Below are 15,297 nucleotides of genomic sequence, written 5' to 3'. Positions count from 1 at the left end.
ACCCATACAAGAAAAGCAAGCATGGTGAGGTACGTTTGTCATCCCAGCGATGGAATCCTGTGGAGACAAAAGAACCCTGGGGCTTCCTGGGCATCAGTGAAGCCTACCCAATAAGCTCTGAGGCAAGAGACCGTGTTTTGTTTGGTTGTTTGGTTGTTTCGTTCGTTGGTTGGTTGGTTGGTTTGATTTGGTTTGATTTTTCTTAATCTCTGCCATGTCCTGAGACTGCACATGTCCCTGCATTAGTTGCTTTTTGTTGGCCAGAAGCAGTGAGTGGCAGAGAGAGCTTATTTCTTCTCACAGTCCCAGAGAGGTATAGCAGCAGGCAGCCAGAACAGGCAACTGAGAGGTCACATCCTAACCACACAAAAGAAGCTGAGAAAAGGAGCCCAAAGGAGAGCACCCCCCACCAAATTCTGTGTCCTCTTTTTTTTTTCTTTTTCTAACCCACAGAGTCCAGTTTGTGCTGTCTATACATTGCCCATAGACACATGACTGTAAGACCATCACTGGAGGCTCACCTATCAGGAGCCACAACAAAAACATAAACATAGGGCTGGAGAGATGGCTCAGGGTTAAGAGCACTAATTGCTCTTCCAGAGGTCCTGAGTTCAATTCCCAGCAACCACATGGTGGCTCAAAGCCATCTGTAATGTGATTTGATGCCCTGTTCTGGCATGCAGGTGTACATGCAGGCAGGGCACTGTATACATAATAAAAATAAATAAAAATCTTTTTAAAAAAATAACCGACTCTCTCCAGATGGGGTGGCGAATGCCTTTTATGCCAGCATTTGGGAGGCTGAGGGCAGGTGGATCCTGTCAGTTCCAGACAAATTTGGTCTAGATAGTTTTAGGACAGCCAGGGCTACCTAGTAAGACTTTGTCTTGAAGAAAGAAAGGAGGGAGGGAGGCAGGGAGGGAGCGGGGTGGGGGGGGCGGGGGAGGCAGAGAGAGAGAGAGGAGAAGGGGGAACTGACTCTCCCCCAGAACCATCAGCTGTTCATAGCTTGTCAGTGGGAGGCTCGTGGGCAGGCATATATGGATCTCCACTCCGTGCAGTATCTGGCAATCTTGAACTGATTATCTGTGGATTCCTGCATTTTCCTAATGCACGCAACCAAATCAGTTTCCAACCACAGCACTTTTCTTACCTCCTTCCAACCTCTACAAATTGCACTTCTTGGGCTAGGGATGACTCTTAGTGGGAACAAGAACTCATTTTCTTCTTCTAAGTACCTTTGGAGTTGTCTTCAATATTCCACAATTTAGTTTTATATTTAGTTCAATTTTTTTCTCAAATAACCTTTTATCAACAGCATGCCTCTAATTTACAAGTCACTAAGTTCTCTTGCTGTCATCAGATTCTGAAGTTCATCAATGGCCTTGGCCCTCCCCCTTGACCTGTAGTCAGAACATTTTTCAATCTGGTCATAATGTTTTTGGAATGTATTGTTGAATTTGATTTAATGATTCAGTCTAAGAATGTGGCGTCTGGATTTATGAATGAGAGTGGCCTGTTAACTCACTCCTTGCACTCTTTGTCAATTTTGGGGTTGTTATTGATTTACTGTTTTTTTTTAGCTTTTGTTTTGTTTCATTAATGTTATTCCAGACACACAAAGTAAGTAACTGATTTTCCTCTTTCTGTGTTTTGGAGTAAAATATGCCCAATCTGAATTATAACTTCAGTGTTTGGAAGACTCTTCAGTTAAAATAATCTATTCCTTAAGTTTTCCTTATAGGAAAATGTCTTAGCTACTGGCTCAGGTCTTTGATGGTTACAGCACTACTAAATTTAGATAAAAAAAAAATGGAACTTAAGATTTGGCCATGACTCCATCTGGGCCTATAATATGAGACACATGAACACTAAAGGATTTAAATTCTTTTATTCTCCCCTCTTGTGACACACTTAATAGCCATCTAAGGCTACCCCCATTCCAGAACACCTGTGTCACAAGGAGCTCTAGTTACACTGAAAGAGAGAGGCAGGTGAGGACTACGTGTTTCTTTTGGCTGGAACAGCTGCTCCCCATCACTGCCATGTGGCATGTCATCTTTCAGCATTCTCACTCCTGATGTCACAGTAGGTTATATGAAATGCACGTGGGCTTCCCTTTACAGTGACACCAGGATCTGCCCTACACAAGGCACAGCTCACTAACTCCCACGATACCACTTCATAAGAGATCTTGTCGGAGTGCTGTCATTGTGGTGGACACCCACCACCGTAATGAAGACGCTCTGCTTTCACTTCACACAAATTATCCCCTGTGGTGCACATCTCAGGAGGGTGGAACCCGCCGACTCACCCAGTGGTCTGCTGCCAGGGCCCATAATTACCACAAAACAGGTTGATTTCAGCCTGGGCTGTGCTGGAAAACGACATTTGGGATTCTTATTGGCACTTTGAAGAGAACATATTCTTCTCCAATCATTGTGCTCCTAGCACTAAAATTTTGAGAAATAGACTTTCCATATGTAGTATAAGAAAAACATCTAAAACCTGAGATGTATTCCCACTGCCCATAATTTTTATTAGCTTTTTAAGAAAGCTCGGTGCCCATCAAACCCAGCTCTTGTTATTTTTATTGATGCCATATAGACAATCCATAATCAAAACCATTGGCAAAACTGTTCAGCCCCTCTGTCTCTGCCCCAAAATTGGCAGAAAATTCTCATTTATAATTTGTAAGAAAAACCCAGAGGAAGCTTGCAGAAATCCTTTATGCCATATTTCCCGGCAATGGAATATTTTCCTGCCTTTGAAAGAGCAATTAAATTTTACTTCAGCAGAAGTGTAAATCCAGGTGGTACGTGGGATACCATGCCCCTCTGGTTCTCCTTAAAGAAACAACACCATGCACACTTACAATAAGCAGGATCCTTCTTAAAGTATTGGTTTATTGGTGTGTGTGTGTGTGTTTTGTGTGAAGTGTGAATGCTGGTGTGCATGTGAGGCAGTGGAGTTAGAGGATCACCTTGTGGAGTGAGTCAGTTCTTTCTTTCCACCTTTACATTGCTTCCTGGAATCAGACTCAGACCATCCAGCCTTGTGCAACAAGTACTTTACCCACTTGAGCCATCTGGTCAACCTGGTATCCCCTTTTAACCATGCTTCTAAACATGGAGTCAGAGTCCATGAATATAAAATGCTTTCCTGCAGAGCATGAAAGGGGAAAGCTTTGGATCGGAGGTGGCTTTGCAAGCGAAGCCAGATCTCAGTGTGGCCTGGTGTTGCCAGGACCCTTCCCTCATACACCGGGCTGTAGGCAAAAACCACAGGGCAGTTCAAAACACTGAACGAAGCTCAGAATTACTTCCTCTGGGTGGATGGGAGGGGTCAGTGGCCCTGTTTGGTCTGAAGCCCAGCTCTTCGTTCTCCATCTTGGGTTGTGTCAGTACTGTGCTGAGTTAGACAGAGTAAATAAACTTCAGCATCACAGGAGAAAGGGGGAAGTGCAATGTAGGTAGATACATAGACACACTCAAACACGGAAGGGTGTCTTTCCTAAGTAAAGACTGCGCTTAAAGTTTATGCTCCCAGTAATTTATAAGCAAACATGAGAACATAGCAGGGTTTGAAATCCAGCTGTGAGTCCCTAAAACAGTCCCTGTCCTCAGTGAGTCACAAGTGACCAACTTCTAGGCAGACAGCTTTAAAGATGAGTACAGGATGTCCTGCTGAGGCACACCTAGCGTCATGAGTGAACTGCGCATTCTCCTCATTAGCGCAGAGGACCTACTGAGGAAAATGAAAGCTTTTCGTGGCCTTGTTCTCTCAGGACCTCTGCCAACAGACCAGAATCTACAGAGAAGATGACATGCTTTAGAAGTCACAGCAAATTTGAGAGTCTTCGAGTCCTGAAAAGGTCTTCCCCATGAATCACTGGAGTCTGGTGACTGAGCCCTGGGAATGTGTCTGTAGGGATAAGAGGAGGCAGAACACAATATAACTGGGGAGCTAAGAGAAAGGGGGATTGTGAGGGACCTTCCAGAGATGGGCTCAGTGAGGTGGCAGTAAGGTAAAGAAGGGGCTTTGTGGACCATAAAGGGAAGGGACCGAACACCTCATTCTTCCAAAACCTCCTGAAATCCTAAATCCTACTTCTTTCTTTCTTTCTTTCTTTCTTTCTTTCTTTCTTTTCTTTCTTTCTTCCTTTCTTTCTTTCTTCCTTCTTTCTTCTTCCTTTCTTTCTTCTTCCTTCCTTCCTTCCTTTCTTTCTTTCTTTCGAGATACTGTTTCTTACAGGAAGAAAAGCAGGAGAGTGGGTTAGGGAGAGAGCCCAAAATGCCTTACACACGGCATTATAGAGTTAACATATGGGAGAAAAAAAGTTGGCAAGGAGGAAGGTAAGAACTTGACCCCCATACCAGGCTGACTAAATCTTCACCACAACACAGGCACAGGAGTGCTTTGGTGTCTGAAGTTGACCCATGGCTCATTATAATATTCAAACCCACATCCCTGGGTGGAGATTTAAGATGCTAAGGACACGTACTTTGAACTGCATGGAACAGACAAGGCAAAAGCCACAAAGCATGGACTACCTAAATGAGAAACAACGACAACAAAAACAAAACCAAAAACAAACAAACAAACAAAAAACAATCTCCACTCTGTGACCTAGAAGCTCCAACTCATTGCACATGGTCCAATTCTGAAGGTAAACTGTCTCTCGTTGCTCCAAATTGCTTCATCCCACAGGCACATGTTTCTTCCTGATGAACCACCTCAGTCTCTGATATAACTGTGCATCTCTGCCCAAACCCCTTGCTTTAGGACTCCAGAGCCTGGAACCCTGCCAAGGTGCTACTGAACCCCAATATAAGCTGATGTTAGAAGAATGCTCTTATTTTCCTTTCCTGAAACATCCCACAAAGGCTCTGAGCATTAGCACACTGTGGGCATTAAAGGAGTCAGTCATGGTCTATTACAAGTCACTACATATAATGCAGGTGATTATCTGGGGTTAAAAATGGAGTTAGCTACATGCTCCTAGAGGTGGTGCAGGTGTGGCTTCTGGGTCACATGTGCATCAGTAGGTGGCAGAGAGGAGAGAGGCTGTGTCTACCCTCAGTGTTCTGTGACCATCTGAATGATTAGTAGCCTAGCACTCCCTGAAAAAAGTGAGTCTGAGCCGATCAACAGTCCAGCCCAGGGGACCAGGACAGGGAGCTAGCCAGAGAAGACCATCAGTCTGGTGCCTCACAGGCCTGGGGGACAAACCATGCCCGAGATGACCCCTGCCTGGTGCCATAACACACGAGAGGGGCATACCACTCCTGAGATGACCCCAGACATTCAGAGACCCTGGGTATCACTAGAAGGAACAAGTAAGTGATGGATAAATGGGAGAGAAAGAGAAACAGAAAGATGCGGGCACAATGAGGAGAGGCAAAACTGGAGACTCCAGGGTAGCAAAGAACAGCCTGATGTGAGTAGCCGGTGATGTCACTTGGCACTATGGTGGGGTCCTGGCCTGTTCTGTTACCTCGAGTCCATGGCCCTGCAGCAGGAGGGATCTGTTACCACAAAAGCCAGCCTGGTCTGAGCTGCTCTCCTGGGATGTGTTGATGTCTAAGGGCTGTGCAAAACTAACCTTACCCCTTACCTGGGCATCTTAGGAGAGCTGGCTCTGAAGTAGTGGAAGGAGAAGAGCTGACCCAGCCCATAGCCAGTTGCTTGGAAGCATGGCTGGCACATTGGGGGAGCTGTAGGTGAGCCAGCCCCCAGCATATGACTGGGGGAGATCTGGCCCTGCCAATCATCTCTCATGCAGAGGAATGGACAAAGGAAGATGCCCTCTCCTACCCTTACCCCTTGCCACCTACAGCAGGCAGGAGAGTTGGCCCTGGAGTCAGGAGAGCAGGAAAGCAGACCCTGCACCCCACCTGAGCAGCAGGGTAGAGCTGGCTCCAGTTGCGGGGTGGGAGTGGGGTTGTCAGTGAGAGTGAGAGAGCCAGTGGGCTGACCAACTCAGATACCTGTCAGGCCCAGACCTAGTGATTTGAATTGGCCCACCCCAACATCTACCCCATCTGTGATCTGCTGAAGAGTGTGAAGGGGCTGGTCCTGCAAATCCAAAAGTACAGGATCTGCATGACACAGGGTAACCACAGGATATCTGAGAGGCGTCCCAGTGAGGTTCCAGTATTGAAAGTGTAGCAGAAGCCAGAGGCCTCATACTAGACTGATGACTCATTGCAATGAACATTTGCAAGCAAAGAAGTGTGGGCAAAAGGGTATACTGTGGGAAACACTGTGACATGATACAGCTTCCACAATGAGATTCTGTTGTGGGGAAGGTTAAGAGTGTGGATGGAGGATATGAGAAGAGTGGGATTGGGGTGCATTATGTGACATTCACAAATAACCAATAAAAGGATTTTGAAACTGAAACCAGCTGACCAGTAAGTCAAAGGGTTAATGTTATAGTGTCCTGTGCAGTGACTAACCCTCACTGTCAACTTCATTGGCTTTAGAGCCATCCAGTTATCTCCAGAGAGGATTGACTGAGGATACAAGACCCACACAGAACATGGGCAGCGTCCCACCATGGACTGGGGACCTGGACTGGATTAAAAAAAAAAGTGGGGAAGGAAAGAGGCCAGCTGAGCACCAGTAGTCATTCTCCTCTGCTCACTGACCATGGACCCTCACTCCTTCCCCTCTGCTCACTGACCATGGACACCCAGTCCTTCCCCTCTGCTCGCTGACCATGGATGCTCACTCCTGCTGCCACCGCTGCCATCAGGGCTGGACCCTCAATGGTGGGGAAAATAAGACTTCAGCAACTGCTTCCAGTACTTGTCAGCCTTTCCAACTGCTTTGTTTTTATTCCATAAAGTTTTGAAACCGAAACCATGTGAATCAAAGTAGACGGGAACAAGAGGAATGCGAGCTGACTGACATGAAACTCAAAAAAGTCTCCAGAAAACCATCCAAGACAGCTGCACTTCCCTGTCTCCCTTCCTCCCTCCTGTTCCCCACCCCCACCCCCACCCCAGGCTGTGTGCTGGTGATGTGAGCTCTTGTCTTCTTCCCACAAGGAAGAATCCCTGACCTCTTGTTTCACAACTGCTGGTTGCGCAGTGCACTGTCCTTAGCTGGTTATTCCACTTACTGATTAACTCGGCAAACACCTCTGAAGGGGATTAATGCTTCTGGAGCATTAGCAGGCTCATCCCGGATGTACACATCACCACAAACGGATTTTTAAAAGAAAGGAAAGAGCCAGGCAGTAAAGCACCTGTTTTGTCTATCTGGTGCCAAATAAATGGGTTCCAGTCATAAGAGAAGCTTTGTGTCTGTTTCTGATATTTTCATTTCTTTTTATTTGATTGGATTAATCCAGAATTTGGATGTCATAGAGACAGAGACTGACAGGAAGGAGTGCTTCCTTTAAGCTCAGGTAATAAAAGATCAATATTTAAGGTTATAGGAGGAGCTGAAGTGGCCCAGGCAGAAAAGTGACGCACAAGCAATAAGGGCTCGAGTTTGAACTTCAGAACTCACACTAAAAACAGGTACAGAGGAACACATCTACACACACACACACACACACACACACACACACACACTTATCCAAGACACTTATGAGACCAGGCACCAGCATGTGTGGCTCTGTATCAAGAACTGCCCCTCCATCTGTCATAGCACTGCCCACTGTAGTTCAAGTATGCCTAAGGGTGACTCTGGCCTTTGCTCCAGACAGAACAATAGTAGCCCTCAGAGGTAACCATGTGACACTAATTCTGCAGATACACAAAACATGTAAGCTATGGAGGCCATGATGGGCTCCCCCCAACCCCTGTCAGAACATTGGAGATAGCCTAGGAGTCCAGGCAGAAAGCTGCTTCGGTGCCAACTGCCACAGTAAGTCCCATCGGGGCAGCATGGTTACTGGGGAAACTGAAATTCTTTCTTTTCTGTTCTTAGTCTTGTTAAAGATGGATTCAGAGGTAGCCACAGGGAAGGCCTGCCGAAAAGCCTGGAGGGAGGAAGTTGCACCCTTTGGTTAAAACCTACATGACAGAAAAGAAGGCAGAGAAGGAGCTTTGAGAAAGGGGAAGGAAGCCCAATAGTTCAGGAAACTATGCTTAGGAAAGAAACCAAAAGAATGAAAAGGAAATGGGAAATTACCCTTTTCTAAGTTGGGACTCAGAGAAAGTGGGCAAGCTCCACAGGACTGCCCTATGGAAGCTCTGTAAGCCTGTACCATGACAGGATAGGAAAAGCACATCTCATTAAGGGGATAATTATTCCTCCCCTTCTTGCAATGGCAGTCTTCCTGAGGGGTGGTCCCTTGCCAGCTGATGCATTGGCCCAGATTGATTAACTCCTAAAGGAAGAGACAACAATATATAATGTTCTAGTCTTTGGAGAAGATCTGAATGCCAGATTCCAATGGAGAGGCGTTCAACCTCAATGGTCTTTAAAGTCCTTTTCAATACCTAGTAGACCCATGACAGTAGGATTGTCCTGAAATTCCAGAGTTATAGAGCCACCAGTGTGCAGTGCCCAGGAAGATGACAGGCATGAGGCCTCAGCCCCAGAGCTAAAGCATGGGCTAAAGTCAGAAAACCTATGACTGTGAAGCTTGCTGAGGTCTGGGGCCTCCTCGCTTTTCCCAGTGTATCTACCATGGGGCTGATGGACTGGAAGATCATTCTAGAGTCCTAAGAATTAATGTGTGCTCTGTTGAGGTTTGACCTGGCCTGGGGCCTCCTCTATATGCACTGTCTGTCCTGTACCTGACCCACTGCTGTGCTTTGCTTTGATCTCACAGGCTCAGAGCTGGAGAATTCTCCTCAAAGTGAATTATGTTTCAGTGTTACCCACTGCTCACTTTCCTTGGAGTCTGGTCTGTGGAAATTTCATTTGATTCTGGAACAAGATCCTGGAACAACTAGGGGGCTATTGGTCTAGAATGGATATATTTTAATGTGTGACAAGAATATGATAGAGGTAGGAACGGACATTATGGTTTGTGTCCCTCAGGCTCATGGGATGTAGATGTAATCTTCAGTCCACAGTGTGGGGAGGTGGGACCTTTATAAGTTGGTGAGGTCATGAGCACTCTGCTTTCCTGAATGACCTGCTGTCGTGAAGTTTGGTTCGTTTAAAATGTGAGTTAGGGGTTGTAAGATGGCTCAGAGGACAGAAGCTTTTTCTGCCTAAACGACCTAAGGCTCATTTTTATCTCCAGAGCCCACATGGTAGAAGGAGAAAATAGACTCCAAAAAGATGGCCTCTGACTCCCACATGTGGGAGTGCATGTGTGCACATGCACATACACACACACACACACACACACACACACACACAAAATGTTGTTTAACTTAAAAAAATAAACTGTGAGACGAGGCTCTTGCCTTCTGTCACTATTTTCATCTGATGTCACTACCCAAAAACTCACTTCAAACTGCGGGGTCACAGCCTGTGTCCCAAGCCCATTTCAGTCACTTATCTCCAATTTAAAAGTCAAATTAATAGTAAAAGGCAGAGAAGGGAGATTTTTCACTATAGCCACATTAGAAAGAAAGACAAAACAATCCAGTGCTCTGGGGTCCTGAAGGGAGCTTAAAGTTTACACAGTGGGCCTGGCATGTGTACATCTAAGCAGTCCTGGTCAAGGGGTGGTCTTGCCCACCATTGACCCACCATTGTCTGGGCTTCAGGCTCATCCAGTAGGGTAGTCAGGCAAGGTTAGAATTCCGTGATTTTTCTTTCCAAGAGACAAGATTCCCCCTCCCAGAATGAACTTCCTGGGGAGAAAGTCCTATTTCCTGTGGTCCATTGTTTCAGTAGCCTGATTGAGAGACACAACTGTCTCTTTACAGTACCTTCTATTGTGAGTATAGCAGGATGTCATTGGGAGACATGTACTGCTCTGTCCCTTCAGCAGAACAGTAGTATTTGCTTTTCCCCTAGGTCTATGGCCTATCTCATCTCAGGTTCTTGACCACCCGACCAGTGTCAGGCATAGGTTCCATCTCATGAAGTAGGCCTTAAATACAATCAGACAGTGGTTGGTTACTCCCACAACTGTTGTGCCACTATTGTACCTACATATCTTGTAAGCAGGTCACCAGTATAGATCAAAGGGTTTATAGGTTCGTTGGTGTTCATCTTTCTCCTCTGGTAGTGTGCAGAACACCATGAACGCTAGTCAGGAGGGGAGAAGTCTCTAGGTATGCAGAAGTTCAACTTCTCTGTGGTTCCTGAGTTTTTGCCAACTTTAAAATCTGGTGCAGCAGGAAGGCCCAAAGGACCCGGGAGTCCAGGATTGAGGAGGTCTTGGTGGCTTCTGTTGAGGCCACAGGGCTCGGAAGTAAAGCCAAAGACAAGGAGTGGATCCCCATCACCAAGCCGGGCCACCTGGTTAAGGACATGAAGATCAAGTCTTTGGAGGAGATTTATCTGTCCTCCCTGCCCGTTAAGGAATCCGAGATTATTGCCTTTTTCCTGGGCACATCCCTAAAGGATGAGGTTATTAAGATCAGGCCAGTGCAGAAGCAGACACGGGCTGGCCAGTGGACCAGGTTCAAGGCTTTTGACAGTATTGGGGACTACAATGGTCACATTGGTCTTGGTGTTAAGTGTTCCAAGGAGGTAGGCACTGCTATCCGAGGGGCCATCATCTTAGCCAAGCTTTCCATCGTCCCTGTGTGGAGAAGCTACTGGAGGAACAAAACTGGCAAACCACACACTGTTCCATGCAAGGTGACAGGCCACTGTAGCTCTGTTTTGGTGTGTCTCATCCCTGCCACCAGAGGCACTGGTATCATCTCTGCTCCTGCACCCAAGAAGCTACTGATGATGGCCGGTATTGATGATGGCAACACATCAGCCAAGGAGACTGCACTGCCTCCCTGGGCAATTTTGCCAAGGTGACTTTTGATAGCATTGCCAAGACCTACAGCTACCTGACACCTGGCCTCTGGAAAGAGACTGTGTTCACCAAGTCTCCTTATCAGGAATTCACTGATCATCTTGTGAAAATCCACACCAGAATCTCTGTTCGGAGGATCCAGGCTCCAGCTGTGGCTACCACATAAGGGTTTATACAAAAAAATTAAGTGAAATATGTCTATTAAGAAAGAAAGAAAGGAAGAAAGAAAGAAAGAAAGAAAGAAAGAAAGAAAGAGTTTCCTGACCACATTTGAAGCTCTCTTTGATTCTGTGTCCAACCTCATTCACTTCTAATCTCAACCTCACAAGACTCTTAAAATAAAACACAAGGAAATCATTCAACTAATATATAATAGATTATTGAAATTAGCATCCAGCAAGCATCCTTAATACCTGATAGATGTTAAATTTTATCTGGCGTGTACAAATCACATAAGTAAGTTAATATTACAAAGGCGCTGAGCGAGGGAGTGGTCTCTGCAGGAAGGCCGATGCATCACGGTTAACAGAAGAAAGCGTAAATGAAGACAGTGCAGCCCTGCAACAGGCTCTTGGGCTCTGTTGCCTTCATGATGTGACTGCACTCTGTGCTAAGGGGGTGTGCTAAGGCTGTAGCCCCTCAGAAAGATCTAAGTCTTTTCCACACACTTGAGGTGAGCTAGATGTTTTCCTTAAAGGCCAACTCTCCCGATTCCATGCAGGTACCCACGTTTCCTGGCCTTGCCTCCTTACTGAGCTCACATTCCCGGTCCTGCAGTAGCCTGTCTTCCAGGCCGCTCTCAGGAGCCAGGTGCATGGAGAGGGAGTGAACTTCTGATGTCTAAGTCTAGGTCCTAACACACAAGCTGGGGGCGTGTGTGACACGAGAGCAGTGGTCGTGGGGCATGTGTGACATGAGAGCAATAGAATGTGTTCACTGTCCCCTCTCTGTGCAGGCCCTCAAAGTCCTTTAAATTTTTCTTTTCATCTTGGGCAGATTGTCAGAGCTGCCGACATATGAGTGCACTGTAATGAAGCAGGTGACATCAATAACTTTTTCTTACACATTTTTGGGGGACGCTCATGCTGTGGCACCTAAGTGGAGGTCAGAGGACAACTTCCTGCAGTCAAAACTCTCCCTGCACCATGTGGGTCCCAGTGAAACTCAACACTCCAGGATTGTGTGTTAGGATCTAGACCAGCTCCCTCTGAGATAGAGACCGACAGACAGACAGACAGACACACACACACCTTTTGTGATAGCAGCTGGAACCATTTGCCTAGGATAACACCCAGGTCCAGATTCCACCCCTTGCAGGCACCTGTGGTCCAATAGTGCCAAAGATTTCTCTCATAGTACACGCAGTGCCCACAGCAGAAAAGCTGCCTTTTCAACATCGTCTCCTGACAGAAAGCCCACACCCCTGTCTTCTGTGAGATCAGAGAAGGGTGGCAGCCCTGCAGCCCTCGAAGACAGGGTCTTGTTGTGATTTGCTTGGTGCTCATGCCACATTGAAACTCTGAGATGCAAAATTCTGGCTACGAGAGGAGTGAGCAGCCTCAAAAACTCATGTTGGAAAGTTCAATATAACGAGCTTCCGGAACCCGCCTGGAGCAGGTGATCACCTACATGTCAAATGTGGTGGTCCACACCAGCAAGCCTGATGCTCAGGGGCCTGAGAAGGAGGACCACAAGTTTTAGGCCAGCCTGAGCTATATAGTGAGAGCCTGCATCCAAACCCACAAAAAGGAAAAAGAAAGGACAGTTAAGACCCAGGGAGTGCCATCCAAATAGCTGAGACTTTGGAAGGTTAGGCAGAAAACCCATGAAGCAAACCGCAACCTTTTACAGGTTAACCTGCATTCACTTGTATGCTTTTCCTAGACCTCTTCACTTCCTGTGTGAGGGTCACATTTCAGAGCTGTATGACTGCCTTAGTTACTTGTCTTGTTGCTGTGATGAAAAACAATGAAGGAAGAAGGGAGGGAGGATGGAAGAAAGGGAAAGAAGGAGGGAGGGAGGGAGGGAGAAAGGGAGGGAGTAAGAGAGAGAAAAAGAGGGTTCTTTTGGCCTACAGTTTGGGAGTACAGTCTATCACCACAGGAGCTCAAGGCAGCTGTCACACTGCATCAACTGGGCTTTTCTTTTTTATTCAGAGGGACTCCAGTTCATAGAATGGTATGGACACATTTAGGATGAGTCTCTTCAACTCAGTTAACCATCTCTAGCTGAATCCTCCCAGAGATGGATTTCTGTGGGGATTCTGAGTTCCATCAAGTTGACAATCAAGAGAAATCATCTGGCCTCACTCTTTTCACTGCCTTTGCATTCCTTGTTGTTAGTGATATAAACACAAAGGTGGCTCTGATTTCTCTCACAAATTGGCTGAAGCCCCCGACAAATGAACATTAGGTTTGTGTCCATTCTGTCTTTTTTCCTTTTTTCCTTTTTGTTGGTTTTGGTTTTGTTGTTGTTGTTGTTTTGGTTTTGGTTTTTGGTTTTCAAGACAGGGTTTCTCTGTGTAGCTCTGGCTGTCCTGGACTCACTTTGTAGACAAGCTGTCCTCAAACTCACCTGCCTCTGCCTCCCTCCTGGAGTACTGGGATTACAGGAGTGCTTGCTTTTCTTTCCTATATAAACTGAACTTCATAGTAAAACAAACAAAACAACAGCAGCAAAACCAGTTCATAAGAGGAGGTGTCTGATTTGGAAAGAAAAATAACAGCATTTTCTGGCCTTCCCTAGATCCATGATCTGGAGACCACATTCAAACAGGCAGCCACTAGCCAAAGACAACTACTTAAAAGTATAGTAATTAGAAAGACTTAAATTAAGAAATCAGTCTCTGCCAGACGTGGTGGTGCACACCTTTAATCCCAGCATTCGGGAGGCAGAGGCAGGTAGATCACTGAGTTTGAGGCCAGCTTGGTCTACAAAGCAAGCCTAGGACAGCCAAGATAACAGAGAACCCTGTCTCAAAAGACTAAAAAGAAAAAAGAGGGGAAAAAAGGAATTCAGTCTCTGGGCCTGGAACAATGGCTCAGAAGTTAAGAGCACTTATTCTTGCAGAGAACCTGAATTCAAGTCCCAAGATCTACATGGTGGTTCACAACTGTCCATAACTCCAGTTACAGGATGCACATGATACAGACATGCACTCAAGCAAAACACTCATGCACATAAAATACAACCTTTTTTAAAAAAGAAAGAAATCAGCCTCTTGGTGATCCTAGCCATGTTCCAAGTTCTTTGCAGCTCGGTGGCTAGTGGCCGCCACACTACAGCAGTCTCTTTATTATGGAGATCTCTGCAGGACAGTCTACCCCCACAGAAGGTGTCAGCTCCCACCAGTTGCTGGGGGTGAGAGTATGTAACTGCTCCTTCCAAAGGAAAAAAAATCATACCTAAATAAAACAAAGCCTCTGAGTCTAATTCCAGATTATAAGAAATGTGGAAGAGAGGGTGTTTCACAACACTGTGGGGATCCATAGAACCAATTGCAAGTTATGGAAATACTTTACAAAGTGGAATTGATGAGTATCTTATAACTCAAGCTTTTGAAAGGGGAAAGTTGGTAGTTCCGAACAATTACAATATATATCAAGCAATTACACTTCATAGCCATTATTAAAAGCCAGGTCAAATAAACTGTAAAACAAAGTTAAAAGCTCTAAAAAACAACTCTGCAAGTTTGTGTGACCAGTAGATAACTGTCATTAAGAACCACTTGCCGGGGCCTAAAGAGATGGCTTCATAGAACCCTGCTATTCTTGGAGTGCCCCGGAGTTTGATTCTCAGTAACCATGTGGTGGTTCACAACCACAAATAGCTCCAGTTTCATGGGATCCAATGTTCCCTTTTGACCTCTGCAGGCACCAAGCATGCATGAGGCACACCTACATACATGAAGGCAAAACATTTGCACAGAAAATAAGATGAATAAATCTAATGAATTTTTTAAAGAAATGCTTGGAGGGTAGGTGAAGTGGATAGCGTCTGGGAATATTTTTCAAGAAACAATTCGTGTTTAATTTGACAGTCTGCATGACCTGGATGGACAACACCTTCCTTCCTGTCACATTTGAAAAAGCGTAAACCCAGAGTTCTATTTCTAAGAGAAGGAAAGGGAAGCAAAAAAGAAGTGCTTTTCCTTTGGATACAAATGCATCACTTAGATAAAGATTTGAACAGAAAGCAAGAAGGAAACACCAGGTGTCTTTTCAGGCCCCACCTTGTGCACCTCAACTGGCATTATGTCCCTGTCCTACTGTCAACCACAGCTAGGAGAGAAGACATTGTCTCAACATCAGACCTGGAGAACTCAAAAGAAGGAAATGTTTTAAATACTGCTCGTCTGTTCAAGGTGAAATCACCCCACAGAACTAGACAGGAAGAAT

General features: G+C 45.8%; 1 non-coding gene and 1 pseudogene across 1 annotated transcript; both read left to right on the top strand.

Annotated features, from left to right (window-relative positions):
* The window catches only part of LOC127199629 (40S ribosomal protein S2-like), a 142,283-nt pseudogene extending 131,217 nt beyond the window's left edge, over window positions 1-11,066 (top strand).
* Window positions 4,995-5,121, top strand: LOC127199679 (small nucleolar RNA SNORA17). The gene has a single exon (XR_007831957.1). It is a non-coding gene; the product is annotated as a small nucleolar RNA SNORA17 (small nucleolar RNA).
* Window positions 11,067-15,297: the final 4,231 nt, after the last annotated feature.

The sequence above is a fragment of the Acomys russatus genome, chromosome 15 (genome assembly GCF_903995435.1).
Source record: "Acomys russatus chromosome 15, mAcoRus1.1, whole genome shotgun sequence".
Classification (NCBI taxonomy): Eukaryota; Metazoa; Chordata; class Mammalia; order Rodentia; family Muridae; genus Acomys; species Acomys russatus.
This window is presented reverse-complemented; position numbering and strand designations above follow the sequence as displayed.